Below are 17,342 nucleotides of genomic sequence, written 5' to 3' on the forward strand. Positions count from 1 at the left end.
ATATATATAAATATATATATAAAAAAAAAGAAGAAATTAATGGGTTGAATGATAAAACAATTGAAAAATATAAATTTTTAAAATAAATTGTAATAAAAAAAAAATTAATGAAATTTGTTAAATTTTGGAAAATAAAATAAAGCAGACAGAAAACAAGAAAAATACAAAATTAAAATTTTATAAATAAAAAAAAATAAAAAAAATAATAACATATGCACAAAAAAAAGAACAGAAAAATTAAAATTAGTAAAAATATTTATATAATATATAACACAACAGCATATTTTAATTACAATAACATTAACATACGTTATTCACATCACATTTTTACATTTTACATTAAAAAAAAAAAAATAATTATAAAACATACATACGTACAACATTAACAATATAAAAATTATATCTGCCAACATATACAAACAACCATTCAACCAATTCAATAAATTGAAAATAATATACAAAATTTCATTTAATTTTTTTTGTGATCGATGAGAAATCTTCCATAATAAATAACAAGATGATGCCGAAAAAAAAATACTGTTTATTATATTTGATAACAATATAAATGAATCACACACATAAATAAATATAATAAATTCCAATTTTTTATTTTTAGAAAAATACTATTTAAAAAAAAAATGATAGTAATAAAAATAACAATATTATTATTTTTTATAATTTAAATTTTAATTTTTGAAACAATTAAACAACAGATTAAATTTTATTGATTTAAAAGAGATAAATACCAAAAACACTTAACTCCTCTATATTCCATTTTATTCTGGTTAGCACTCTGTTACAGCTAGCCGATGGATAATAATAAAACGATTTTTTTGTAGTGTGTCAAAAAATGCTATGCTAGATCGGGACACAAACCCAGGTACCTCCGGCTAAAAGACAAGAGTTGGTACTACTCCGCAAGTAGCTCAGCAAATAGAATTTAAACAAAAAAGTAAAATATCATTAAAAAATGTAAATAAACTTATCAAACGTTTAAATTTATATTATAAGTGTGTTTGCCAAGTTAGTAAATTCAAAGATGTAATAATACGTAAAGCAAAATCAATACAGAATAGTAATAACAACCAAAAGCACTTGTGTGTGCACTTTATTAGGAAAAAATTGGCATTCAGTAGTCCAGTTTTGATAATGGACAACCGTAATATTGGATATAAAGAAACAGTTTGTTTCTAAGGTCTCACTTTGGACAGATACCTTTCATGGAAAGTGCTTATAACAAAACTTAGTAACTAAGAGTTACTAAGTTAAATGTTAGCAAGTGTCTGTCAAACTTAAATTGGAGCTTCGATAAAGAAGTATTGTCGAGACTTTAGAAAGCACTGGTCCTATCTAGAATAGATTATGGATCAATAACATATGGCTCTGCCAAAAAGTCTCCTCTAAAGAAACTTGATGTGATCTATCAAACTTACTATAGGAGCATTTCATACAAGCTTGATTGATAGCATTTTTTCAGAAGCAGGAATTATGCAGTTGAATTACAGAAGGAAAAGTATTCTATTGAGATATGTAGGTTACATCTTGGCTTCATAAAGACATATAAATTTTGTTTCCTTTTATAAACACAGTTTGGCTGAACGATATTAGAAAAGTCCATCTATTCCAGAATAAGAAGAATGGAAATCTGTGCAAACTACGGTACTGATTTGCCAGAAATTCTATCAGTTTCCAAAAGAGAAGCCCCACCATGTTAACGGTGGAAGGCTGCATCGATTTGAAATAGAAGACAGAACAGGAAGTACCTGACATTTATATTCAAAATGCTTTTTGACCACTGACTGCTGAATTTAAAACCTACACCCATGAATTCAACAATGGATTGAAGAACCGAGAACAGTGTTGGAAGCACTTTAGTCATATATGGTGACCCCACTTTTGGGGTTTATTCACAAAAGCTGAATATAGTTTGGTAGTTGGGTTTATGTAAAATGTCAAGTTTGAATTATGATTTGAAATGAGAACCCATTTTTTTCTGAAAGGCAATGATACTATAAAAGAATTGTAGAGATTAAAAGAAGGAATAATGAATGAACGATAAAAGATTGCAGCAAATATGTTTCAGCGGTAAGTATTTTAAAAAAAGAATAAATCTCTAAGAATATATCTATAAGAATGAATCTATAATATGTTGATCCAAGGAATAATTTTATAAATGTGACAAGCAGTTTTTTCCTTTAAATTTTTTTTTTTTTTTTTTTTTTGTCTTCAGTCATTTGACTGGTTTGATGCAGCTCTCCAAGATTCCCTATCTAGTGCTAGTCGTTTCATTTCAGTATACCCTCTACATCCTACATCCCCAACAATTTGTTTTACATACTCCAAACGTGCCCTGCCTACACAATTTTTCCCTTCTACCTGTCCTTCCAATATTAAAGCGACTATTCCAGGATGCCTTAGTATGTGGCCTATAAGTCTGTCTCTTCTTTTAACTATATTTTTCCAAATGCTTCTTTCTTCATCTATTTGCCGCAATACCTCTTCATTTGTCACTTTATCCACCCATCTGATTTTTAACATTCTCCTATAGCACCGCATTTCAAAAGCTTCTAATCTTTTCTTCTCAGATACTCCGATTGTCCAAGTTTCACTTCCATATAAAGCGACACTCCAAACATACACTTTCAAAAATCTTTTCCTGACATTTAAATTAATTTTTGATGTAAACAAATTATATTTCTTACTGAAGGCTCGTTTAGCTTGTGCTATTCGGCACACTTAAATTTTTTAAGATTTTTATATCAGAACGATTGATTTGATTCCCAATCTGGATAGACATAAAAAAATTATCCAATCTCAACAGATGTAATGTAATGGGTAATGAATTCTAACTTGTGTGTACCTGATTTGCTATTTATAGAAATAAAAAGGAATCCAGATATTACTTGAATTATATTCTCTTGACTGTTTAGTAGGAAAAATGAGTGGGTTGAGAAAAAATCTAAAAGCTCAAAAAAAAAGTGTTCAAAAAGGATTGTATTCCTGATAAGTAAAGAGAATTAAAACATAAATGTAATAAAATACATTGTACAAAATAAATGTAATAAAATACATTGCTGTCTATACTTTTTGGACTTTTACTGCTTTACTGCAAAGTTATTTATGTTTTACGATCATCCTATAATTACTAGAAGGATTTTTAAAAAAACAATTTACCTTGAAAAATCAATTTGTAGTGTGGACATTTTAACATACAAAAAAATCTTTAATAATAATGAAAATACTTAAGTTACAAAACAATAACCTACAAATTTAAATTACATTATTCATTAAAACAACAAAACCTTTGAAAATTAAAATAGAATGTAAAATTAAACATATGAAATCTACAAAAAAACTACTTATTACTCAGTAGTTCTGTCAGGGGTAACTGAAGTGGTATTGGTACCACTAATATTCAAGTGGAGAGAATAATAAACCATGACAGGTCATCATCATACGTAGCAAGAAGCCAGTTGCTAGATCAGCAATTCATCCCTACTCTGCACGGTAATGAGCTTTCTAAACTTTTGAAGAGTAATACTTTTTGTGAACCTTGTGAAAAGGATTATGAAGAATTTAAATCTGGAAATACATTTGCCGAAGCAGATGAATGATTTGATCATAAAACATTTGGATAATTTATACTATATTGATTTTGCCTTTCTGGTATCTGTACTAAATAAATTCAGTCATAAACTAAATTTTATGATATATTAAGTAAAATAGATTTCTTTAAATTAGTTGATTTTATCTCTGATATAAAATCAAAAATTAACTATTGACAGCTGTGAATGCATTGATTTTAGTTACAGTAAGTTAACCAGATAAATTTTTCTGTAGTAATATTTTAAATTACATTTATCAAAAATAATATCAATTATTAAGATTTATAATTGTCTTCCTGCTGATCACTTAAAATAAAAAAAATAAAAAATAAATTTAAAAAATACCAAATGTTGAAAGGAAAAATTCTAAATTGGAGAACTATATTTAAAATTACAACATAAGATTGCCATAGATTTAAAAAAAAAAATTCTTACAAGGAAAGGGGAAGAGTTATTCCTAACTCTGAAATTAAACTTTCAAATCAAAGAAAACCACTTAGTGACAATAAACATGTTTTATAATAAACTTGACTATAATCAAAGCAATTGTATACTAACTGCGATATATTTTTTTAGATGTCCTTATTTTGTGCACGCATCAATAGAAGAAAGATGTAAAATGATAAGATATTTATTTCCTGCACAATCTATTATATAAATAAAAACCTAGTAGGTCTGCGAGTCTGTTATTCTTTCATGCAAAAACTACTCAACAGATTGAGCTAGAAGTTATCACGAACATATTGAGCTAGAAGTTAGCTACACGGGTACCATTGGTTGCATACCTGGAAAGAACATACAACTATTGCTGCATGAAAACTATTAACGCAGAAACAGATGTTTCACAGTTTCAAGATGGTGGCTTTTTAATGGCTTGTGGTAACAATTGGATGGATAATAATCCTTGTTGATACTCAACCTTGAGTATGACTAAACCGTTGGTCAAATCGACTTCGTAGACCTCTTGCATTATTTGAAAATAAATTTTCTACAAAAAAATGTGTTTTTAAAATTCTCTTGGTTACCGAGAAAACTTTAAAGAACTTTAAAGGTGTAATGGTGTACAATGCAGTAGTTCAACCAACACCACAGCCACTACCACTATTTATGTGCGTGACAGAATGCACCACAAGTGGTTGCACCTGCCTCCATGGTTACTTGACTACTATTTTTAAAATGAGGGGCAACTATTCTGAAACCCGCATACTTCAGATCACTCAAAGTTTTAGTTTTCTAAAAATTTAATTGTGTCGTGAATAAGATTTTTTTTCAACCATCATAAAATAAATAAACAATTAATTTCCTGGAAAGAACCACAAATGAGATTTGAAAAAATTTTGCTGTTATGTTTTTCAATGAACCAATCTATTCCAATAAGAAAATTTTACTGTGGCTAAAGGACTTTATAAGTTAAATTTGGATGAGAAACTAACTTGAACTGTTTTTTCACACATTTTTCTAATTTATTAACCCACTATCTCAATATATCAAAATTTCCAAATTATACTCCAGATTAAAAATTAGAGGGGGTATCCTGCTTCACACAATCTTAGATCTCTCATATAAATGCCAGGTTAAAATGTTTACATAAATAAGTGATAATTAAGTTAAAAAAGGAAAAAAACTAGTACATTAATAAACTAAAGCAAAAATGCTGACAAAGTATTGCATGACTTTCCTGCATATTAATAATAAAAATTAAAAAAAATTAGAACCAAAAATATTTTAGAGGTGGGTGAATAAATTCTAAGAAAGATTTTTCTGAAAATATTCATAAATAAATTAAGCTTAACAAATTTGCTTAAATAAAGTTTTCTTTACATCTAACACCACTTTAAATAAAGGCTTAAAATAATAAAAGAAAAATTTTCAAAAACGTTTTTTCTGCATTTTAGGTCGAGTCCATAATCTAAAAAGCTCTATATATAAGTATAAACTTTCAAAAAACTTTTGAAATATATTTAAACCGAAGGGAGATGAACAAAAAAAAATATATACATATATATTTCAATTTTAAGATGTGGGGATTCATTTTTTTAAAATTATTTATATATGCATTGTAGAAAACAAATTTGCTTTATAAAGTTTACTCTAAAATGACTCTGAAAATAATCTAAATTGTCTTTTCACGATATCCCCCACCTCTTTAATAAATTTTGAAAAAAAAATTAATGTGATCAATGTTTCAAATATAAGAGCTAAATTTGAAGAAAACTGGTTTAGTCAATCCTGAGATATAAGACCAAAATCATGTGATACACATGTACAAGTACATATGTAGTAGACACATAAATATATTTTTTTTTGGTTTAAATGAAAGAATTTGGATCCTAAGACGTAAAGATTTACAAAACAAACCTGATACCCATTTTTAGCATGATGACCATACTTTCCCATTTAATGTAGTTATTCTAGCTAATTTGCTGTAAAAGTAAGACAGATATTATAAAAAAATAAAACAATCTACTTCCACCAGTTGGAATATAAAATTATATATATAAATTACAAATTTAATAATACTTCTGAGTGCCTATGCTATTGAGATGATATTTGGCTTTAATTCTTAACAGAATCACTTAATGATCTTACTAAGTGACGAAACAGTAAAATAAAAAAAAGATCTGTAACAAAAAAGATTTATTTTATAACACTTCCATTTCTATTAGATCAGCAGAAAAACATAAATTAATAATTATTTAATAAATAATTTATTTTTATTACTATCATTATAACAAAACTAACACATAAAAAATTATAATTATTATTCCTTAAATAACATTAACCTATATATTAGCAATAAAACTGACACAAAATAAATCACACAGATATAAAAAAAAACTGCAATAATTATTTTTAATTGAGCACCTTAATTATTAATTTCTTTTTTGTTTTTGGTTAATTTTTGTTAATAATAATAATATAAATACAATAATTATTATTATTATTACATTTTCGATGACATATGACACACACACAAAATAAGAAATATATTTATACTTAATATTGCGGAAGAAAATATATGTAAAAAATACATATACACACACACTAACACCAAAATTAAAAAAAATACAATGATATATTATATACACATACATATTTATAAATATATATTATAATACAACCACCATACTAAAATAAACAAAAACAAACTCCTGCTGTGTAATACAAAAATAGCTGAATTCATGAAGTGTGTTAAAAGTCATTTCTATGTCAACTCGATAACAATACTTGTAACCTGACATTTCTTTTTTAGTTTTAATGAAATTCTGTACATCTGTTTTACTTTGGTAAATTAATTCTAGCAGAGTAAAATTATATACTTTTATATTATTATCAATCAGAAGCAGTCTCTCTACAGGGTAATTATCCAGTTCCTCTTCCTACATCTTACCTTCATATTTTATTCCTTTTTCCTTGAACATGCGTCATGGAATTGAATCAGCCATCATCTTGGTTCCATCCAAGGGATCATGCTAGAACTTTCTATAAGCTGGTTACTTCTTTCGGGATGCTCAAAAACATAGCAACCATCTGTACCTAGAGAGTTGTCTAGACCCTTTCCTATTGAGGGGGTTGAACAAATATTTCAACTAGCAGTTGATGGTGCTTATTAGATAAAGCCAACACTTCTATTACTTATAAAATGTAACTTAATTTATACATTATTGATAAAAAAAACTTATTTATATATTTTTGAACTTTTTATCATTTTCTTTTATAGATTTTCAAAAAAAAAATACATTATTACTTTCAATCACATGATGGGACTGGGGGGGGGGGGGTGAAAATAGATTTTCTTTACATTTTGAGGTATGAGGTGTATGAAAATACAATTCACTTAAAATGTAATTTCTTAATATATATGTATAAAATTTCTGGCTAAAAAATCTCCAAAACTAGTTGATCAATTTCATCAAGATCAGTGACGACTCGCATATAGGCACTGTGGAACTGCAGAACCCCCTACTCCACTTAATATAACATTTATTATAATGAGTCCTTTTATCTTTATACTAGTATAACATATAATCCTTAAGCTTAGTGTCAGTAACTACTCCCCAATTTATGAAAAAAGATACAAAAATCTTTATATGGAAGTGTGTGTGCTTCACAGTTCCAGTGGTACGGTGTTTGGCTGTTGTGTGCATGCGCACATAAGAAGCTGCACGCAAGGCTGCGAGGGAGAGAGAACACTGCCGTTCTCGCAGTGCTGACCGTGGCACGCTGGTGGAAGGTAGTTTTTTTTTCCTTGTGTGTTGTGATTAAAAACCATGTATCATATTCTTCAATGTAACAAAGTGTAGAATTAGATTATTTCCTGCTCCCAGGTATTCTATTTCATTCATTTTATTATTTTTTTTTTCAGTTATTTTACAGAAAACTTTAACCATGGTCTTGAAAAGGCCTAGAAATAAATTCTCTGGAGCAGCAACCCCACTAATTTTAGCTACCAGCCGCCACTGAATTTTATTGAAATTTTTGTAGAATTTCCGAAGTTGTACGTGTGAAAAGTTGATGAAGATTGGTTTCTGAAGATTGGTCGTTTCTGAGTAACGCTCAATATAAGGTTGACAACTTTGTATCGGTGTATTATTTATACACGCTTATGCAGTGAGTCATAGTGATGAGTGACTTTAAACTAGATGTTTATGTGTTTTAATTATTTCATCAAATTATGGTTATAATAATTTTATTTTCTTATAAATGGAAAATATATTTTTAATATTAAATTTAAAAAAATGAAACTCTTTAGTTTTCTCATTTAATTTTTTTTGTATATTTCTTGCAAAAAAAATTATATAAAATAAAATAACAAATATCAGTCTTCTTATGTGTAACTGCATATGATTTTTTTTTTAATAGAAAATACCCTTAAGACTAAAGAAATTTTGTAGATCTCTAACAACGACTACTTGTAAATTTTGGTTTTTTTTAAAATTATATGTAACAAAATTTTGACTGTTCATAAGAAATAAAATTAATGTACAACTAAAAATCAGAAAATACTAAAAATGGCAAAGTTGAATTAAAGGCCAACAATATTTCATGTCCAGGATATACCAAGAAAACTGAGAAAATAAATTGTATTCCATTGCCATATTTGCCAAGTTGATTTTATTTCAACATCTCTGCATATTAGTAAACAATAAAAATAAATAATGAACAAGCTGTACAGTTAATATTATTACTGAAAATATAATATAATATAATATTAATATGAAAAACAGTGCAAACACAATTTATTATACATCAAAATTGTTTAATGTTATCACAACTATTTGATATAATAATTTTATAACAGTTTCTAGAGGGCACTGCAAAATTACTTCTAAATTATTAAAAATTACAAATGACTCGCTTTCAAACTATAATCGTTCTTACAAAAACCTTTTAAAAAGCTAATTATTATGAATTGGACTACACAGTAACACTATTGTTAAAAAAACTGATATCCCTCAAGTATGTGATCTAACAATGTATTCCATTTATATTGTATTAGTTTCTTTATAAGTTTTTTCAAATTTATTATATTTATAAATTTAATTTTGTTAAAATGTTGATTTAAAAAAAATTATTAAATTGCATGTTTTGTAATCACTCTGAACATATATCCTTTGCTATGAGATGATTTTCAGTTTGATGTACAATACCTATATGCATTCTTTATATAAATGTCCATCCTGTCTGACCAATGTAATATTGTATACAATCACTGTAGTTAAATTTATACACTTCTAGGTTGCTGTATTTATGTATGCTTTGTTTACTGTACAATCCTGTGTATTTTTTTGTATCTTTTGCGATATAGACTAACAAACAAAAAAATCCAAAACATATAAATTAAACTAAGAGTGACAGCAATAAATAATATATAGGAGAACATAAACGTCCATTTATAGTTACAAAGAGTATATACAAATAACTGCACCAGTACAAATAAATAATAACACAAACAGATGATACAAAATTTCATTATAACAAAAAAAATATCAGATTAAATGTTTATCTTTTTTGTTATCGACTATGAAAGAAAATGACTGAGTGAATATTAAATGACCATATACATAATGTGTGAGACAGATAATATAAGAGAGGAATATATATTATATAAGAGCGAAAAAAAAATACACAACAATAACACAAAAAATGTTCACAAACAACACACACCAACGAACAACGATGAAGCTGCAAGCGAGACAAACGAGAAACGAGCTTTTTTTTAATTTTCATATTTTTTTTTTTAATTGAGATATTAAATCAAGAGCATGACATGGCATTTAACATGGAGCAAAGTACAACATTAAAAAAATAATAATATTGCATCCATGAAAAAAGCCACCATCACTTTTTAATTTTTCTTTTCTTTTTTTTTTAAATTTATTACGGTACCTGTAGCAAACAGCAATTAACGCAAATGAAATGAAGACGCCTTTCACAACTCCCACCATTATAATAACTAGATTGAAAGTGCTAAGATTGTCTGTGTCTCCATTACCTGAAATTAATATGATAGTAAAATCTACAAAAACCTAAACAAAAATTAAAAAATACAAAATCGTCTCCATTATAAATAAGTGGATATAAACAATCTTCTTCACCATTATTTTTTTGTTAATAATATTTTTTACATATATCATCCAGAAAATTAATATGTTGTAAAAATAAAAAAATAAAAGTAAATTATGTTAAAATTATTAATGTAACTTAGAATAAGAAATGATTAAAAATACAATAAATGTGAAAAAAAAACAACAAATAAATAAATAAATTAATTAATCAATTCACCACAGAAACATGGATTTGAACAAGGAATATGGAATTTTTCAGGGTATGAAAAATGCCATGTCCAGACAGGATTTGAACCTAGGACCTCCGGATGAAAGGCCGAGATACTACCACTACGCCATGGAGATTGGTTTTTTAACAACAAATTTAGGGTTATTTAAAGGAAAAAAATTAAATTATATAAGTTTATTATATTTTTTATTTTATAATTTTAAAAAGTATTGAATTAAGAGATGACTTTTTTAGAAATGGTAATACAGAATATTTAAATTAAATGAGAAGATATTGTAATGTTTCTATAATCTTAAAAATTAAATATGACAGTATGACACTGTAGTTTACAAAATACCACATTTGAATAATAGATAAGACATCAAAATATAAAAACCTTACAATCTAATAAAAAAAATTTGTGCCAAATATGTTATCTATCACAGCATCCATGATTCAATTTGACCGTTCTTTTGACAATGTTATTTTTTTTTCTGATTTACTCTCCGGTAACAATATCCTTTGTCTAACAACAATTACCTACAATTTTTTTCTTTTATATAAAAAAAATGAATTTATAGCATAGGAAAAAATGAATCCTGACTGGGATTCAAAGCCACAATCTTCTGGATGAAAAAAAGAGATGCTACCACTTCACCATGGAGGTTGTTAACTTTTGATTTGTATTATAAGGAAAAAAAAAACAATTAAAAGTTGTTACTTTTTTAAAATTTTTCTTGCAACTTTATTACATAGTTTAACAATGGTTTTCAATGTTATAACTTCATCATCAGGTTAAAAAAAAACTGACAATGAATTGTATAACTTTCCCGGCTATGCCGGTCAAGTTATTCATCTTTTCAATTTGATCACTTTAAGCTATTTTGGAGCTCATGCAACACAGAGATTCTTTTAATGACTAAAATTGATTTTAAAAATTTATTAAAACATTTTTAATTTTTTTAATTTGCAAGCTCCCCATCAGTTAAATTATTTTAGCGATTTTATAATTTAACAAAATATGTTGAGCATTAAATATTTGAAATTGCAAAATTTTTTATTTATTTATTTTTTTCATTTTGGGGGTTTCCATACTGAATGTGAAGCATTTGGGCAAAACTAATTTTTAAGAAAATAATCCTTCAATGTATACGAAAATAAATGACTCTTCAACGTATACGAAGGGCAATTCAGAATACGTAGAGAGGGATGTTGTCATCAGGCATTGTCTTTCTCCATGACAATGCTCGGCCATACACAGCAGCTGTAACAAAGAAGCTCCTGCAGCGTTTTCGTTGGGAAGTGTTTGATCACCCACCATACAGCCCGGACTTGGCTCCATCCGATTTTCACCTCTTTGCTCACATGAAATGCTGGCTAGGAGGAGATCATTTTGGCACAGACATCGAGCTGCAGACCAGTATAGAAGAAACATGGCTGAAAACACAGGCGGCTTCGTTCTATGACGAGAGCATTCGAAAGTTGGTACCATAGCATAACTATGTAAGTACTTGATACAAATAAAAAATTTTTTATTTTCACTGTGGTTTTAATTTCGTGACCGATCAGACCTTGAAAAAATAAATAATCCTCGTACTTTAGACCAGAAGTTGGCTACCTTTTTGTCAGTAAGAGCACAAAATAGATTCAAATGTTATTGGGGGTGCATGAAAAGTTATTTGGGATGCCACACAATTATTAGACAACAAGCAGATACATCTGCTTATAAAATAGTCAATAAAATAAAATTGTTCTTCCTAGTCAATATTAAAACAATAAATTCTTTTTCTTTTACAATTATTTATGATGGGTTATTTATAAAATCCATTTAACCAGTACAATACATATTTGATAGTGAAAAACATGACCATCTGACATGATATGGTTACTAATAATACATAAATAATAAAATATAGTCAATAACAATAACACTCAAAATACATAGTACTCAGAATACGGTAACATAATACCAAATTTAACGGAAGAGAGAATATTCCTATGTGCTAAATAGCAAGTGTATCAGTGAATGACCTTGATTGCTATTTGCTGACACTGAGCTTGTGCAATTATACTGTCTTATATATGCGCAACGCCAATATGGTTACTGGGCTTAGTAGTAATATAGTGAGGGCATATAAAAATCTCATCAAGGGTGCCATGGCACCCACAGGCGCCATGTTGCCGACCCCTGCTTTAGACTATTATTACAATCACTAACTCGCAAAAACTTGGTATTCTTGACTGTAGAGATACTGACAGGATAGTAATGGTAATTTTATTTCAAACAGTAACAAAAAAAGAGTCGCCATAAAATGCATTAGAATTTTGGATACTAAAAGGAATTAGGTGAATTGTACTGCGATCAATAGTGCATTATAACTTACTTTTATTTCCTTGAAAAAATATTTAACAGATGGTAGTGATACCGGAGATCAATGGAAAAAAATGGATAAATTTGTTGCATTCATAAAATCTGTGAATATCTGTAAATAACAGCCGAAACTACGATGCCATGAATGAGTTTGTAACAATTAATAGAATGCTGCATGGTTTTAGAGGATACTGTTCATGGATTCAATAATTCCCTAGTAAACCTGTTAAATAGGGATTCAAATTTTTGCTTTGTCAATAATGTTAAAGCACCTTCGACTTGTAAGTATATTTAATGTACAGGTCATTACTATTTTTCCAACAATCCATCAGATATTGTTAAATGTCCAACCAAAGCAGAAACATGAAGAATACTCAAACACAAACATTGTAACAATAGGTATACCAGCATATGTTTGGTAGAAAGTTATTAAAAAAAAAAAATGTATAACTATTTGAACCGCTATAAGAAAACAAAAAAGCGATTCCTTTTTAATTTCAGTTAAATTTAAAATTAAGAACTGTCATTTATGGTTTTCAAAAAGATAAGACTCTATTGAACTATGCAACTAAACAAAATAAATTAGTAACATGCATCCTTCTATGCACGCTGAAACCGGAAAAAATACAGAAACTACAAAAGCCGTTATTGCAGACTAAAATGAAAAAAAAATGGAGCTGGACATTGTGGATAAAATATTACTTATTCTGTTTCAAGAATAACCAGAAGATGTATTTACTCTGTTCTGAACATCGCAGCAATGAAGGTAAAAATAATTTTTTCGATTTTAAAATCTTAAAATTAACCTTCATTGAGACGAATTAAATTTCTTTACAAATTAGCAAAGAGGATGATGAAAAAACAACTGAGGAAAAGGAATACTCAAAACAGATATAAAAGATATTTTTAAAAAGAAAATATGGCCCAGCAGAAGAAAATACAGAACAAAAAACTGACGATTCACCTCTGAAAAAAAATTTATTTGGAGTGTAGAAGAAAAAAATAATCAACATAACACAGTATCATATCAAATTGTAAAAATTTGGTCTGAAAAAAAAACAATCCAAAATAATTTGCAAAAAATATAAATAATAATTTAAATTTGTCAAAATGTTCCCCGTTACAGTTTTTATAATATTTCATATCACTTGAAATTTTTTGATTTTCTTTATACTTCTATTAAATAAATAACACATTTTTAAATTAATTAGGTTGGAAAATTTTTTTAAATGTAGTACCAACAATCATTTCCTTTTTTATATGTATTTAACTTTTAAAACAATAGTAATAATGATTAAATCGGTAAATAAATGAATAAAGAAAAAAGCAGTTAAAAAAACCATAATGTTTGATGAAATCCAATGTATGAGTATCTGTGTGAAAATTCCAATGATGTGTGGAAAATACCATGTAGCGAAATGCTTCATGTGTTGTAGAAAGTTTCTGTATTTTCTATCCTTCAAAATTAAACCACCATTCTGTATTACCATCACAAAAAATATCAATTCTTATGCAATGCCGTTCAAACATTAAAAAAAAAAAACTACTGTCATTCAATGCAAATTGCTGATTTTAAAAAGACTATATTCTTAAAAACACAAACTCTGGTAAATTAATCAAAATTACTGTATTCTTCAAATGTATGTCATAACTTATAAATTTATCCTTCATGAAATAACATACCTACAGCAGAACTCATAACCTAAAACCTATAACTAACATACCCAGAGCAGGAAAATTTTTAGAATATATTATTAACTCAACAGAGTTCCTAAATATTTAGGCATAGTTTTTAGTCACTGTATACGAAAAGAACTTTATTTAATTACTTGAAATTTCAAAGTTGTAGTATTATAATGTTAACACATTTGTACTATTTTTAGAACTTTGATGGATTTATATAATCACAAAGCCCATGTCCAGCAGAAGAAATCTCAGGGTATGTAATAATTACATAACTTAAACATACCGATCAAAGTAAACTAAGAACTGGTTTGCCAATTTTCATTACGATGATTCTGAAACTTAAGATGTAGTATTTTAGAAAGGCTGAATATCAAATCCTGAAAACATTAACAGGAATATACAACATATATATTTAACAAAGCTTGAAAGGATTTTATATAAATTAAATCAGAGAAAAAAAAATATTAGAAATTCGGTATGTTTATTTATAAATCATGAGGAAATAGATAAACTAACAAAGGTTTTTAGCCCAAAGCGTGTTGAAATGTTTGAATAATAACAAGAAAGATGAAGTAAAAACTTCCAACTTCATTTTCAATTTTTTTTTTGCCTGATGAATTAGTCCATCGCAGAAGCATGTATGTAGGAATATGAAAATAGAAATTTTGTAGTTTATAAAAAATGCCATGGCTGCCCAGGATACAAACCTGGGACTTCCAGATGAAAGTCGAGACACTACCATCCTACCATGGAAATTGCATTATACATTTTTTTGAGCTTGAAGCTTGTACTATTTAAATATGAAATAGAAATTTTGTAGCATATGAAAAATGCCATGATTGACTGGGATCTCCAGATGAATGGTTGAGACATTACCACTCTGCCACGAAAATCGGCAAATCTAGCACTTCTAGCAAATCTATTACTTTGGGTAATCTAGCAATAATAATTTGAAGCAACTAATCATTTTAACGATGAAAAATGATTAATAATAAGATAAAAAAAACACAGTACTTCCATTACCGGCAATTGGGTTTTCAGGGGAAAAATAAATTCAACGTTCAACAAGTAAGCAGGAAGGGCCATGTTTTTAAGCTTAGGGGAAACTATTTTGATAAATGATGGTTATCTAAATAAAAAATTAACAATTAATCCAAAATGCTTGCAGTACTGATTAAAACAGACAATGAAAGAAAAACATTGACAAAGATAATGAAAAAAAAATGTTCTCTTTTTGCTAAATGATGTACATTCACTCAAGGTTGGTAAAATGATTTATTCTCAAAGAATTTCAAGATTCACAGCATTTGACCCAATCAGTTTGACTATTCTCCATTCTCAAACCTTAAAAAGAATTTGAAAAGAAAGGACCTTTTTTTTAAATGGTTCAAGTGTAACATACGAGTATTTCAATATCTAGGCAAAAGAATTTTTATGAAAGAGTTCTAGATATTTTATAAATTATGACTCAAGAATATAATTCAAGTGAACTTTAGGGAAGAATATTGTGTAATAACAAGTAAATTTGATTGTTCTAGGTCATTTATTTCTTGGTTAGACTTAAAACTTCTCAGGCACTCCTCTCATAATGTCACAAGAAGATGGCTTTTTAATTCTGTGATTCTCAGATTTCATTAGAATCAGATGTTATTAATAAATACCCATCAATAAAGTCTATGGAGGGGGAAGCATTTAAAGAAAAGAAAAGCATATTTTAATTGTTGATTTACAGAAGGACTGACAGGATAAACAATGGGATGTCAGTTTGATATTATTTGGTCTTAAGCAATATGGTAAAATTCCCCAAGGGAGAACTTCTACGTGTTAAAGAGCTACTTAGTCCACACTTCCTCCTTCCTCATTCTTGATGAAAATACTCTTCTCTTGCAGATATCATAGGAACAGGAACAACTACTACATTGCTTCATTCAATCACAGTTTTCTGGTACTTAGAAATAATTTTTCCAGTCCCATTCGAACTATTTTTTTTTTAGCCTCCAGGACCACTGTAAGGTATTGCTTCAGACAATGAGATGAAATTACAATTTTGTAGCATGAGAAAATGCTGTGCCTGACTGGGATTCGAACTGGGACCTCTGGATGAAAGGCTGAGATGCTACCACTCAAGCCATGTAGGCCGGCAGTCGTGTCCTAACTAGGATTTGATGAAATTGTGCCTATGAATAAATCTCATTTTCTAGGTAATTCATATAATACCCAACTAAGGACTAAAATACCTAATCTAGAATACGATCTAATCTCATAAAAACTCTACCTTCGCTTTAATATATTCCCATAATATTATAACACAATTTAAAATAATATTACTGTTCAAATTAACTAATTATATGCAAAAATAACTAAACAAAAAATAGCTGTCTTCAAACAAAGATCAATAAATAGTTCTGCCATAGGTAAGTCTTTTGTTAATAATTTTATTAATAACAATTCAAGAAATGATAAGCAAGTATAATTTCTTTGAGATATTTTAGGAATAAAATGTTTAAATTACTCTTTCTACTTTAAAACATATAAAACATATAAATATATTTAGAAGTTAATAAAAATAAATAAACAAATAATTAATAAAATCATGACAAATAAAAAGAACAAAAGATAAATAAACAAAAAAATTATATACATATCTAAAAAAAAAAAAAACATGACTGTCAATAAATTTTAATAAATAGATAAATAACATAAGTCTTTTATGTATATATACATACACTTAGTAAAACTTCTCAAAGTGGACACCCTTATCTTTATAATCTAAATCATCTAATTTTTACGATAATTACTATGAATTAGATAATTTATTTTTTGTTTTATCATATAGATATCAATTTATAAAACAAGTAAGTTAATTTTTTACATGACTGCCCAGAAAGGAGTATAATGTATTT

At 27.7% G+C, this 17,342-nt stretch overlaps 1 protein-coding gene across 1 annotated transcript in view; it reads right to left on the minus strand.

The window, feature by feature from the left end:
• The window catches only part of mmd (disintegrin and metalloproteinase domain-containing protein mind-meld), a 499,030-nt gene that overhangs the window by 119,133 nt on the left and 362,555 nt on the right, over positions 1 to 17,342 (minus strand). The gene's annotated exons all lie outside the window — the stretch shown is intronic.

The sequence above is a fragment of the Lycorma delicatula genome, chromosome 13, assembly GCF_047948215.1.
Source record: "Lycorma delicatula isolate Av1 chromosome 13, ASM4794821v1, whole genome shotgun sequence".
Lineage (NCBI taxonomy): Eukaryota > Metazoa > Arthropoda > Insecta > Hemiptera > Fulgoridae > Lycorma > Lycorma delicatula.